The following is a 12,331-nucleotide window of genomic DNA, read 5'->3' as shown; positions in this document are numbered from 1 at the left end:
AAGTATCATCTGGTAGCTTACTATTTGAAAACATTATTCTTGCTAAGAAGACATTAAATGCAATTATTTTGAGAGGCTGACAGTTCCTCCCTTAAATTTTAGTAGCTTGTATAAAACCTTACTTTTAGCCTTCCCTAATTATGACTCCTTATATGCAGTATTATTGTAATTGTTTTCAATTATTACCCAGAAGGCATATATAATTTGTGTTCATTCCATTTTCTCTAATTTATATGGAATGATAGTTTATGTAGTAAATAAATTGAAATTAGCTTTACATACCTGAATGTGATTCTTTATGTACAATTGATGAGGTTAGTGGCAGTCAGAGAGTTATGGAAATCCCCTTTTGGTCAATGCAGGTCCTTCGTGAAACCCAAAATATTAATGGCAAAAATGGAAGTTTATTGTTGGATAGGAAGCCAGTTTTGCTAAGAGACAAGTCGTATTAGGGAAATGGAGGCTAGCACTGAGAAGAGAATGTCTTCTCATCAGGCAGAGTCCTACTTTGTATATTCTGCAAAGAAATGAGTAAAAGGAAACCTATTTTATGAGCAGCTTTTGGCAGGAAGGTGAGAGGCAATTTGATCTGATCAGATCAGAATTCTCAATTGAATGAGAATTTAGAATTTCCTGAATAAGGATATGACTTTCCAAAGGATCAATGGAAGTTGATTTGCCCTTTGCTTGTCTCATCCTGGGAGGATGGGCCCTCTCTAGACTCCTTGGGGCCTGGGAGACCCTGATCTCTTAGATCAAAAAGGGACACAATTTCAGAGTGATAATTTTACAGATTAAAGGGAACACAGTTTCACAGTCATAATTTTAAAGGGAACACAGTTTCACACCCCCTTCACAGTTATGTTTATAACTTATAACCTCAATTACTAATATCTAAAATCTGGATTAGTGAGTACATACTGTATCTATGTCTTAACTAAATATAACATGTCTTCTTGCCTCTCTGAAATAATTGCTCAATGCTAACAAAAAAAAAAATCAAGTTTGGGAGATACTAGGAACAAAGAAAATGATTTTTAAAAGAAAAAGGTTTGGCCCAGAAATTTTGGAATGTACACCTAGTTAGTGTAAGAGGCAGAACATGAATCTAGTTATTTCTGACTCTAAAACCTGCACTCTGACCACTATGCCAGTGACCTATATGCCAGTTATCAAAAATATTAGAGAAATGACATTAAAATAGGCAAAGAGTGGACATAAGGTTCTGTGATAATTAAATTTTCTGAAGTTCCATTTTTTTTTGAAGAATGATAGCTGAATGATCTGGGGCAAGGTGTGCAGGGCAAGTTTAAAGTTCTTATGGTAGAAAAAGTCAAATGGTTTTATGAAAATACCTACACAAGACAGTAGAGGAGATATATAAAAGGCATGGTCCCTGCCCTCATGTACTTTACAGGGAGTTGACTCATTGCTTTCTTACCTAGCCTTAATTACCAAATAGATATTACCCAATGCAGGGTGAGACTTGTAAAAGACTGAAGTCTCTTTTATAAACTCTTTTATAGTCTTAAAAAGGTCAAGGTCTCCCACTGCATCCAGGGCCAGCTCCACTCATCCTGACCTATATCTGGCCACTGAACCCAGATGACTCTGAAGGGAAAAGTGAGGCAGGTGATCCTGTACAGCTCTCTGTCATTTAAATCCAACTCACTTGCATGTTATGACATCCCTTCCCTGATGTCATGATTATCTTCGAGAATGAAGGACAAATAACAAACATAGGGGATAGGATACATACCCAAATAACTTTAATACAAAATTAGGTGAATGAATGACATATTATGTTTGATATTAAATGATGACAAATATCAAAGAAACAAATGCATCAGCATTGATAACGGGGAAAATATCTCAAGCTCTGACAGAAGCTGGACAAGGTGTGAGAAATTCACAAGTATATGGTTAAAGCCATTTCCATCAAGAAATCATATTCCATGTTTCTGGTTTTCAATATGTAAGCACAAAAAAGTAAGATTGCACAAAAAAGTAAGATTACACTCATAATAATTGCCATTTCTTAGGCAATACAATTTAATTTTATCTTATCAGTTACTAGGACTGTGGAAAGTAGTTAACTGAAGACATTATAGACCAATGGCACAGCTGCCACTGATATTACTGATTTGATCTAGTCAACTGCCTTAACTCAGCATAGAGAAATTACTTTGAAATTTGTGAGAGAATAGTTTTCCCAGTCAGGATGCTTCTCCAGGACCTTGTGATTCCGGAAATTAATTGAAATTCATTCTTTGTATGTCCACATTTGTCTTTTAAGTCTTGGAACCCAATCTGTGTCTGTTTAGTAGAAGTAGAAAGAACTAGGAAATGGCCTAAGCCATGACAGTATATGACTAGGGGCGTAATGAATACTTAGGAAAGTCACGACCAGTGTGTGTTGGAGACCAGTCTAAAGTCTGGTTTTCCTAACTTTGTAGCCTTGATCTAGGCCAATCTGTCTCTTACCTGATAGGATGTCCCTGAAAATAAAACTGAATTTACTCTCTGGGAAGTACGACATATCCTTCTATAAATTAAGAAATCAGGATTGTTTAAAAAAAAAAAAAAAAAAAAAAAAACAAACATTACATTGTGAATGACCAGATCAAATTTCCCTCAGTCTTACTGATACGAAAATGTTAATTTTGATGGATGGTTGTAATTTTTAACTTTGAAAAAATAGTTTAGCCTCCCTACTCCTTCTGCAACATTGTGAACATTGGATATCAGATTTGTATATGTCATTTTAATTTTATAGAATGAATAGAGAATGTTATTTAGACAGTAGATAATATTCCTCTCTAAAGCACTCTCTAAGTCTGAACTATGGACCATTGAATATGCAGAAGACTTCAAACACCATTGGGAACTGGTCCAAATTTTAAGGGAAAAAAGAATGGTCTCTCTTTTAAAATGCATATTCTACTGCAGATTGAAATCTACTTTAAAGACTAAAATATGAACATAAAAAAGCTAGTACAAATGTATTCTGAATAATATGATGAAGCTAGCTGGAAGGGAGTGGTACTCTCACTTTAAAAATATGAGTAAGATAGTCTACAGTAGTTTTCCCCATTCAAATAACCTGCAAATGAAGAAAATCTGGGGGGAAAAACTGCACTAGAAAAATAGGAGAAAAATACGAGAACATGTAATTTATTCATAATCATTCAGCTCCAGTGAATTCTCATTTTATTTAATTTCAAATGGTTACCCTAGATAAATTAGACTATGTGTTACTGCTTCTAACTTTCTATTTTAGATCTTTGTTCTATCCTATTTTGAATGTAGTTTCAATACTCAGTAGCATCTGCTTATATGGAACTTTATAAATATTTTGCATATGTGAATATGCTTAGTATAATTCACTTCATAAGTAGAATTATAATCCCTGGAGTGGCCAATGTATTCTGTCAAGTAAACCAGATTTGTATCATTCTAAAAACCATAACTTGTTATAGGACTATTAGCGTGAAATTTAAAACCTAACTCAAATTTTCAATTTTATCATTTCTTAATCAAAGGAAACATTAACAAAGAAAAGAGTAGGGAACACTATTGTCCTAGATGTCCATTTGCCAGTGAATTAGAATTATAAATAAGAAGGAATTTAGACTTTTGACTGAAAGAAGTAAATATGATATTAAAGGTATCATTGAAATTTTATAGAATGAAATATAGAAATGGATAGGTTTTCTTTTTTTTTTTCCAAAAGAACTAATAGAAAGAATAACATTCTATATTGAATACATATGTTCATGTATAGTGGCCATATACCATTGCATGGAATTTAGTGTAGGCATCAGTAACTCTTGTCAGTTTGACTCCAGAGCAACATCATGGGACTAAACCTTGCAACTCAAGGGTATAGAGTATGGACAATCAATTAATCAACATTTACTAAGCACCTACTAGGTGATAGATACCATGCTAAGAACTAGGGATATAAAAAGAAGTAAAAGGCAATCCCTGCCCTAAAGGGGCTTATAATCTAATTGAGAGGGGATGGGAGTGAAAGGGACAATAAACAAATACATTAAAAAAAAACCTATGTACAGAATGAAAAGGAAATAATTAACAGAGGGAAGTCTCTAGAATTAAAAGGGGTTTAAAAAGGCTTGCTGTAGAAAATAGGATTTTAGACAAAAGAAGCTTAATGCTGCAATTGTTTCATTGTAAACACGTGGAGCTTTCTCAATAAAAGGAGATAGAGTCAGTAAGTCGCTAGAATTAAAAACTGGGCCAAGTTGGCTGCTAAGTCACCTAGATCACAAACTAAAGTCTGAAATCTTCAAAACTCAGATGACTGAATGGGGGTGAAGGGTGGAAATGCAATGATCAGACTCAGCCCAGATTTAGACTGTTTAAGGCACTGAAGGTATACAGTACATTGGACAGAGCTGGACTGCAGATCTGAGAACACAGTGCTTGTTACCCAGAGAAGACCCAGAACCAGGACAAGAAAGGACCAAACAAGGACATGATGTTTCCTCCAGAGGTGTCCAGAGTCTGGCCCTATTAGGAAGTCCCAATTCAAGAAGTAAAACAAGATAAACAAAGAAACATCATGGAGCCAAGGATGTCCAAGACACCAAACCAAAAGAATAAAATAACTTCATGATATCTATGAGGTAAATTTCAATCAAAAATACAGCTTGGCTACAAAGTCAATTCCAATTTCCAAAGGAAATGAAACAAGACTTTAAAAAATATATATATAATAAATGAGATGAAAGTTCGAGGAAAAATGTGAATGAAGAGTAAGCAACTTATTACAAGAGATGCAACATCATACCCAACTGATTTTCAAAAATAAGAATTGACAAAACAACTTAATGACTATTTAAAATAAAATGAAATATTAAAACAAAATCAATATAGAAAAATAGAAAAAAAATAAGCATCTCACATCAAATAGTAGAAGAAGGATTACCATTCTGGATTTGTTCTGACTACTGAAAAAAAAAAAACTTGATTACTAAAATGAAAGTGAAAGGAAGAGACAATGAAAATGATTATGCTGTTTCAATTTGTAGTAGTGAAAGTGGGGAATGCCAGACACTGTTGATCAGTTGTTTTGGTTGTTTCTGACTCTTGTACCTTCATTTGGGGTTTTCCTGACAATTGGAATAGTTGGCTATTTTCCTTCTCATCCTCCTAAGTTCATATCTAGTAAGTGTCTGAGGTCAAATTTTAACTCAGAAAGATGAGTCTTCTTGACTCTAGGCCCCCTACTCTATCCATTGTGCTACATAGCTATCCTTATGTAAGGTAAAATGGGAAGTATATCCCAGACTTTAAGATAAAACAATGAAAAAATCTGTGAAAAATGGTAAGCAATAGGTCATGTTTGAGAATACATAAGGAGAAATCATATTAAGAGCAATAAGTTACTTAACAAATAGTTCCAATAATCTAATTACAAACGATTCTTATGAAGCAGAAAACCTGAAGGCATCTAAAAACACTGGATTATATATAATCACCCTTAGTTTCAGATTACTAGTGATAGAATACATCTCTCTCCTCATAGTAGAAAATGGTAGGTACATATGCAATAAAATTTAGTTATTGTTTTATATGTTTATTCTATTGTAGAAGTTGGAATATTATGTGAATTATTATGAAATATATGAAATAATGGCATAACCTTCTTCTCCCAACATATCAATAAAATCTTTTTAAAATGAGAAACCATAACCTTGGTTGCTCAGTGGCTAATAATTATCTTTTCTTAAGTGATTTTTTAAACTAATCTTTTGTTTGGCTCCTGGCTGGTGGCTCCAGAAAGATAATGGAGGAAAGTAACTAGCATGAGTCTCTTTAGTCAGTCTGTAGTTGGGAACAAGAAGGGTATTTCAGTTGCTATCACCAGGCTCTTCCTCCCTTACTGGCAGAATTATTATTAGCAGTCTTACTGGTAAAAGTAGCAATCCCCAAAAGAAACTCTGGAAAGTCCTCATTAAAATAAATCAAAAAAGGCAGAGAGAAAGCCAGGAATGGTTCTCTCTACATTAAATAAATGACACAATTCTTATTTGAAGGATAATTACAAAACACATTGGCTACATGTCTTGTATTTTAACAATTGACAGAGAAACCTGAGAGAATTGTCTCAAAAACTTGTAAAACTTATCTACAAATGAAAATATATAAGCACTCTCATTAAATTAACTGTAAATTAGTAACAAACTTATTCAAGTAATGGAAGATTTAAAAATAATAATACTTCAAAGATGAAGCTAATTTAAAGAAAAATTTCCTGATTAATGAGAATCACAGGAAGAAAAATTACCCTAATGGTTAATGCTGATTCAGGACCTTATTTTTATTAAGTGGTTTATAGTGAGGGCTGTGACTATTTTTCTATTTACAGTGGCAGTTTTGGTTAATTACCTTGTAATGTATTGTGACATTAATGTACTAGTAAACTACTAAAATTTACACCCTTATTCAGTAATAAAATCTTTAAATTGAAGAATGAATATAAAGGCATCACAAGCATAAATTACGGGACCAAATGGCATACATAATAGCATTAAATTGTTTTAAGGGCAGCATCCAGCAAATTTACTCTTTAGGTAGTTTTAAGTGACATTATTTCCAAGTATACGTGTACATAGGGCAGTTAGCTAGTGCAGCAGATAGAATGCCAAGCATGGAGTCAGAAATATTTATTTGCCTGAGTTCAAATCTGGCATCAGACACTTATTAGCTATGTGACCCCGGGTAAGTCACTTAACTCTGTTTGCGTCAATTCCTCTTCTGGATGTAAAATAAGCTAGAGAAGGAAATGCAAGATCACTTCCATGTCTTTGCTAAGAAAACCTTTAAAGGGTCATGAAGAGTTGAGCATGACTGAAAAATGACTAAATAATAAAAACAAATATCTTTAGTAATATGTAATATATATTACATATGTAGTTATAGAGAATATATAATGACATATTTACATATATATTTGACAATATATAAATATAGAGAATAAGGCAACCTGCTTTAGTAGAAAGAGTTTCCCTTTAGGAGTTCCCTATATTAATAAAACCATAGCTTTATTCCCTACACCTAACTCTATGTACTTATGACTGATTGGATTTAGATATGATTTGGTGGGAGGAATTCACAAAATCACCTAGAGAAAGGCATTAACATTATGCATATTCAAATTCAGAGTATCAAACATTCAAATGTTGAGGATATTAGGTTCTGTTAAAATCTATTTTATACTTCACTGCTATTTAATTGCCTTATACATTTGTTGAATTCACTATACCACACCAAGTATTAGAAACTAAGACTTTCTACAAACAACGGGGAAACAAACATGAAATAAATGTTTCTAGATCATCGAATCATTTTTCCTCCACAAAAAATGAAAGTGTTGGGCAACTTATTACTGGGTTGGAAAGCCTACCAAAAACAAACAAAAACTTCAGATACCCAAAGAAAGAAAAAACAAACTAAGGACTTATTAAAATCTAAATTATCTATACTCAATTACAGGTTTTTATCATAGGGCATGTCCAAAGTCATTCCCTCCAAGAAGTTTCTCCTGGTCTCTCCCTTAAATTGATTCATACCTTATTTCAAAAGATACAAGGAAAAGTATTCAGTAAATTCTTATTTCTCTACAATTTGCCATGGTGTTCAGAGATGTTAATGCTTTTGCTATATGTGTTAAATGGCAATATAAATTTTTTTTATGTTTTCATTGAGAAAAATAATACTCTAAATATATACATATTTGTTGTTTACTACCTTGAAAATATTTCAAATTGCTACTGAAAAATCAGGCAAATCAACTTCTCTTTAAGAATGTTTCAAAGTCTATACAACACAAAGAGAAGTTATCAAAAATTATCATTATTCCAATAGTAAAATATCTATAAATATTTGGCGATGTATAAAAAGTAATAGGAGGCAGTAATTTCTTTAGATTTCAGAAAAATCATTAGTACCATCATGAAAAAGGAAGAATTACAGAATACTAGTATACAGTAATCTATTAGTCTGAATCTGTGAAATCATTAGATAAGAAAACTCTGGATGTGAAGGCTCCAAATTACAATACAAATTGACAACTCTTTTTCCAGATGTGGAATTTAAGGTAAATGAAATTAAATTACCTGCCCAATGTTATACAGTCATTAAGCATCTGAGGAAAGATTTTGAATTCAAATCTTTTGGATTCCAAAGCCTGGTGCTCATGCAAGATATCATTTCCATTCCTGTACATCATTGGGCTCATACTTGAAAATCTTCCCTTTTTTGTAGAACTTTCCAGTTTGACATATGCTATTCAATCCCAGGTTCAGTTAAAAAAAATCTTCAGTAACATTCACACTTCTTTTATCTCTTTATTATTCTTTGTATAATCTTGAAATTGTGATTCTATTGAGATTGTGGGACTCCATGATTCATAATCATATAGTATTATCAAATATATATATATATATATATATATATATATTAAGGATAAGATTTTTTCTTTTAGTGTGTCTCAAAAGAATGCTGGGTATTATTTTGTTACATATTCTATATGTAATCATATTTGAAAGTAGTTAAAATAAATTAAGAATAATCTTAAATGATTTCAAAATATATGGACAACATAGACAATTTCATATGCTCATAATTGATTAGACCTAGGAGAATCAAATGGAGGTTGTACAGTAAGTTGGTCAACAAACTTTTAGGAAGTAGTCATTTTGTGTCAAACATCATGCTAAGCAGAGGATCCTAAACCCCAACATGAAATGGTTCCTCTTTCAAAAAACTTGCATTCTAATGGTGGAGATGTCTCCTCCAGTACCCTATTTTTGGGGGGGAGGGACATTATGTATGCCATTTGGTTGCATAATTTATATTTGTGATGCCTTTACATGCATTCTTCAAGTTAAAGTTTTTGTTTGTTTGTTTGTTTTTTGAGGATTTCAGAATCTAAGGTTAGGGGAGTGACTCATCCAGAATTTTAACCTAGATCTTCTAGATACAAGTCTAATGTGTTTTTTCCACTCAACTACACTGATGTAAAGATGAATTTTAATGAAATCAAAGAACTATGAATGAATTTCTGGGTATAAAAAAGCTTGCATTCATCTGTATAACAAAGGAAAACAGGATCTTGAAACAAAAAGTTAAAAACCAGGGTACAAAATAGGGCTACACATCAGGTCAGGGAAAGCTTGAGCAGGGAAAGCAATTCCTAGGAATGTTGACAGAGTAGAAAGCCAAAGAGGAAAAAAGTAGCATCAGCCTCTTCATATCTACCACTGTGCTGTTAGAGGGAAATGATATTTGAAAGAAGAGAATTATATCTGATTTAAAACTATCTCTTTGGTTATGCATTCTGAGGATCAATCATTTTACAATTTTCTATGACTTATTCTTTCCCCTCACAAACCTATTTCTTTTTCCCTTCTATTTTGCACACAGTGAGAGCTCAATTTATTTGTCTTCCTGTACAGAGGCAACACAATATTGCACCCTACACATTGACTGACTCTTTCATATCATCCTGCCCCTGAGCAATTTTTGCTGTACTCAATTATACCCCTGGCAATGATGCCAATTTTGTTTAAATTATACAGAGACCATATCAAAGGACAAGAAATCCACTGAAGTCTTAAATAAGAGCAAAGAAGTATAATTCCAGCAACAATGATACTTTATCAAAAAATAAAATAAAGAATAGATTATTTTACCCTCAGGCAGCTCTTAGATGCCAAAACAATATTTAGAGAATACCAAATTTTATTGTAACTATTTTAGATTGTAAATATATTCTAGAATAATTATTACATATAAATATTATATCAAAAATATATCATTAAATAGATTGATAGGGACAGATAAATTCATTTGTTTTAATTTTTTTTTTTTTTGCCCTCCATTTCATGGATGATCTTCTAGCTTGGGCATAAAAACAAAGTAATGATATACTGTATTTGTTAAACTGCAAGAATTAATTAAAATTACAATGCATGTACTAGAAAAAGAGAGGCTTTCCTAACATTCTGTCCTGTTCCTTACTCCAAATCATGCTACTTCCAATAGTAAATCTATGCTAATAGAACTAGATCACAATGTGGCCTTTATGTGCATAACTTCTCAGTTACATCATTGTATCTTACTTTCTAGGTAGTTAAACCTCCATTCAACATACAAACAAATTTAAGGCTACAAAAATAAACTTACTATTAATGTCAAGAAGTAAACATATTTCTTCTGTGACTTCATTTCTCTTCAAGCATTTCAGCAGAAAGTAGTAAAACTTGCATATACTTAAATTCCCTTAAGATGGTGAATCATTTAAAATTGCCTAAGGGAATAGATTTTCTGAAAGACTTTTGACTTGTGATTCGAAAGAAAAGAGGGAAGTGGGTGCCTTTTAGATGAGATTATTTAGCCCATTGACAGAGCTATTTTCAGATATCATTCCTAAATGAAGATAGATAGTGTTGCTTAGAAGATAGAGGGCAACTTTAGGATTGGGACCAGTTGGAATAAAGACCATGTGTTCCAATGTCCTCTTAAAAAGTGGGGAAAGAGAATAAGCATTTATATAAAGTCTATTATGTGACAGGCTAGGAGCTATGTTAAAGGCTTTACAAATATTATGCCATTTGATCCTCAAAATAATCCTGTAAGGTAAGCCTTATTATTACCCTGAGCTTGTAATTGAGGAAATCGAGGTTAAGTGACTTGCCCAGGATGACCTGGGTAGAAACTATCTGGATTGGGAATTCAGTTGTTTTTGTCTTAAATTCTAATATCCTATTCATTATACTACCTAATATATCTAAGATAATAAATTGCAAAACAATTGGCAATTTGAGTTGGTAAGTGATTTTCCTCATGGAAAGTCTCTACAGCTTCAAAATCATAAGCCTTGATTAAAAAAAAAAAAAAAAAAAAAAACCCTAAACTTTCCATAATGGACTGAAAAGTAAAAATATACAGAAACGAATTTTCAAATAAAAAAATTGGATATGGACATTCAAGTGAGATCAGGAAGTCATGTAAAAGGATCCAGCATATCATAGGAAAATCAAAGCTTTTTTTGTTTAATAATTATTACATTCACATGCAAATAAAGAAAATAAATTAATTTTGAATAAATTGAGTAATACAATTTTGCAAGTGTAAGAGGGTCCTTTGCATTAATCAAGTATAAAACTCTGCCTCAATATCTTTAATATTTAGAAAATTTAAACAGATTCACAACAGCAATTTTTGAAAGTTCATTTATATTATGCAAAATGTTGATTGATGTTCCTTGTGAGGCAGAAAGATAAGCTTTCTGCTTAATTTATGAAGCAATGACTCATCACTTGAGTTAAAACAAGCACAATATACTTTTCAAAGGTGGGCAATAAGGGAAAAGTGTACCCATTTTTACAATAATCTTTTATACGTTTTATAATATTTGTAAAAAATCAAACATTCAGTGTCTCAACTTATATTGCCCATGCTTTAATATAGATATATATTACATATGTTGTATACTTATATAAAGTATTTTAAAACCATTTTTCTAACAAACATAATTTGCCCAAACTCATAAAATTTATTTTTTAAAACTTAAAACTAAAAAGTAGCTTACAATATTTGGCCTATACATATTCTGATCAAATGGCAAGTATTATCCTCATGCTATTAAAGGACATCAAAAAAGTATCCTGAAATAACTAGCAAATTTACACTTTTGTTTATACTTGCCCAGAATATGCTGGCAGGGATTGGCTATTTTTTCCCTTGTTATTTTGAATGCCTAAATTAATAATGAAATCATGGATTCATTTAACTATAGATATATATATGAAATACACACACACATACACACACAAAATAGACATTTCATATACTTACACACACATATATATTCAGGTAAGTCCATATTTGTATATACTTATACATAGGTTTACATAAAGATATACTTTCATAAGTACATTTTGCTCTTTCTAACATTTTCTTTAGTAAAGATCTGCTCTTCTATATAATGATAATATGGAGATATCTTGGGGTTACTGAAGTCGATAGCATTCATTCAGTAGCTACCAAGCTATTATATGGCATGTAAAAGTATCAGTCTACTTTAATTGGGAGAAGTTTATTATCATGAGTTTCATTTTTCTATATCAACCTTTAAAACTGCCTATCATGAGGTGGAATTAAAAATATCTTAGTATGCTAGTATTCACATTAAAATAATAATTCTTTTGTTGATCTGAAATATATAACACTGATAATGAAAGCTCCATAAAAGCTGTACCCTATATTAATATCATAATTTATGCATTCATTTTTAATA

At 31.9% G+C, this 12,331-nt stretch overlaps 1 protein-coding gene across 9 annotated transcripts in view; it reads right to left on the bottom strand.

The window, feature by feature from the left end:
• The window catches only part of ADGRL3 (adhesion G protein-coupled receptor L3), a 905,707-nt gene that overhangs the window by 265,603 nt on the left and 627,773 nt on the right, over nucleotides 1-12,331 (bottom strand). The gene's annotated exons all lie outside the window — the stretch shown is intronic.

The sequence above is a fragment of the Antechinus flavipes genome, chromosome 6, assembly GCF_016432865.1.
Source record: "Antechinus flavipes isolate AdamAnt ecotype Samford, QLD, Australia chromosome 6, AdamAnt_v2, whole genome shotgun sequence".
Taxonomy (NCBI): Eukaryota; Metazoa; Chordata; class Mammalia; order Dasyuromorphia; family Dasyuridae; genus Antechinus; species Antechinus flavipes.
This window is presented reverse-complemented; position numbering and strand designations above follow the sequence as displayed.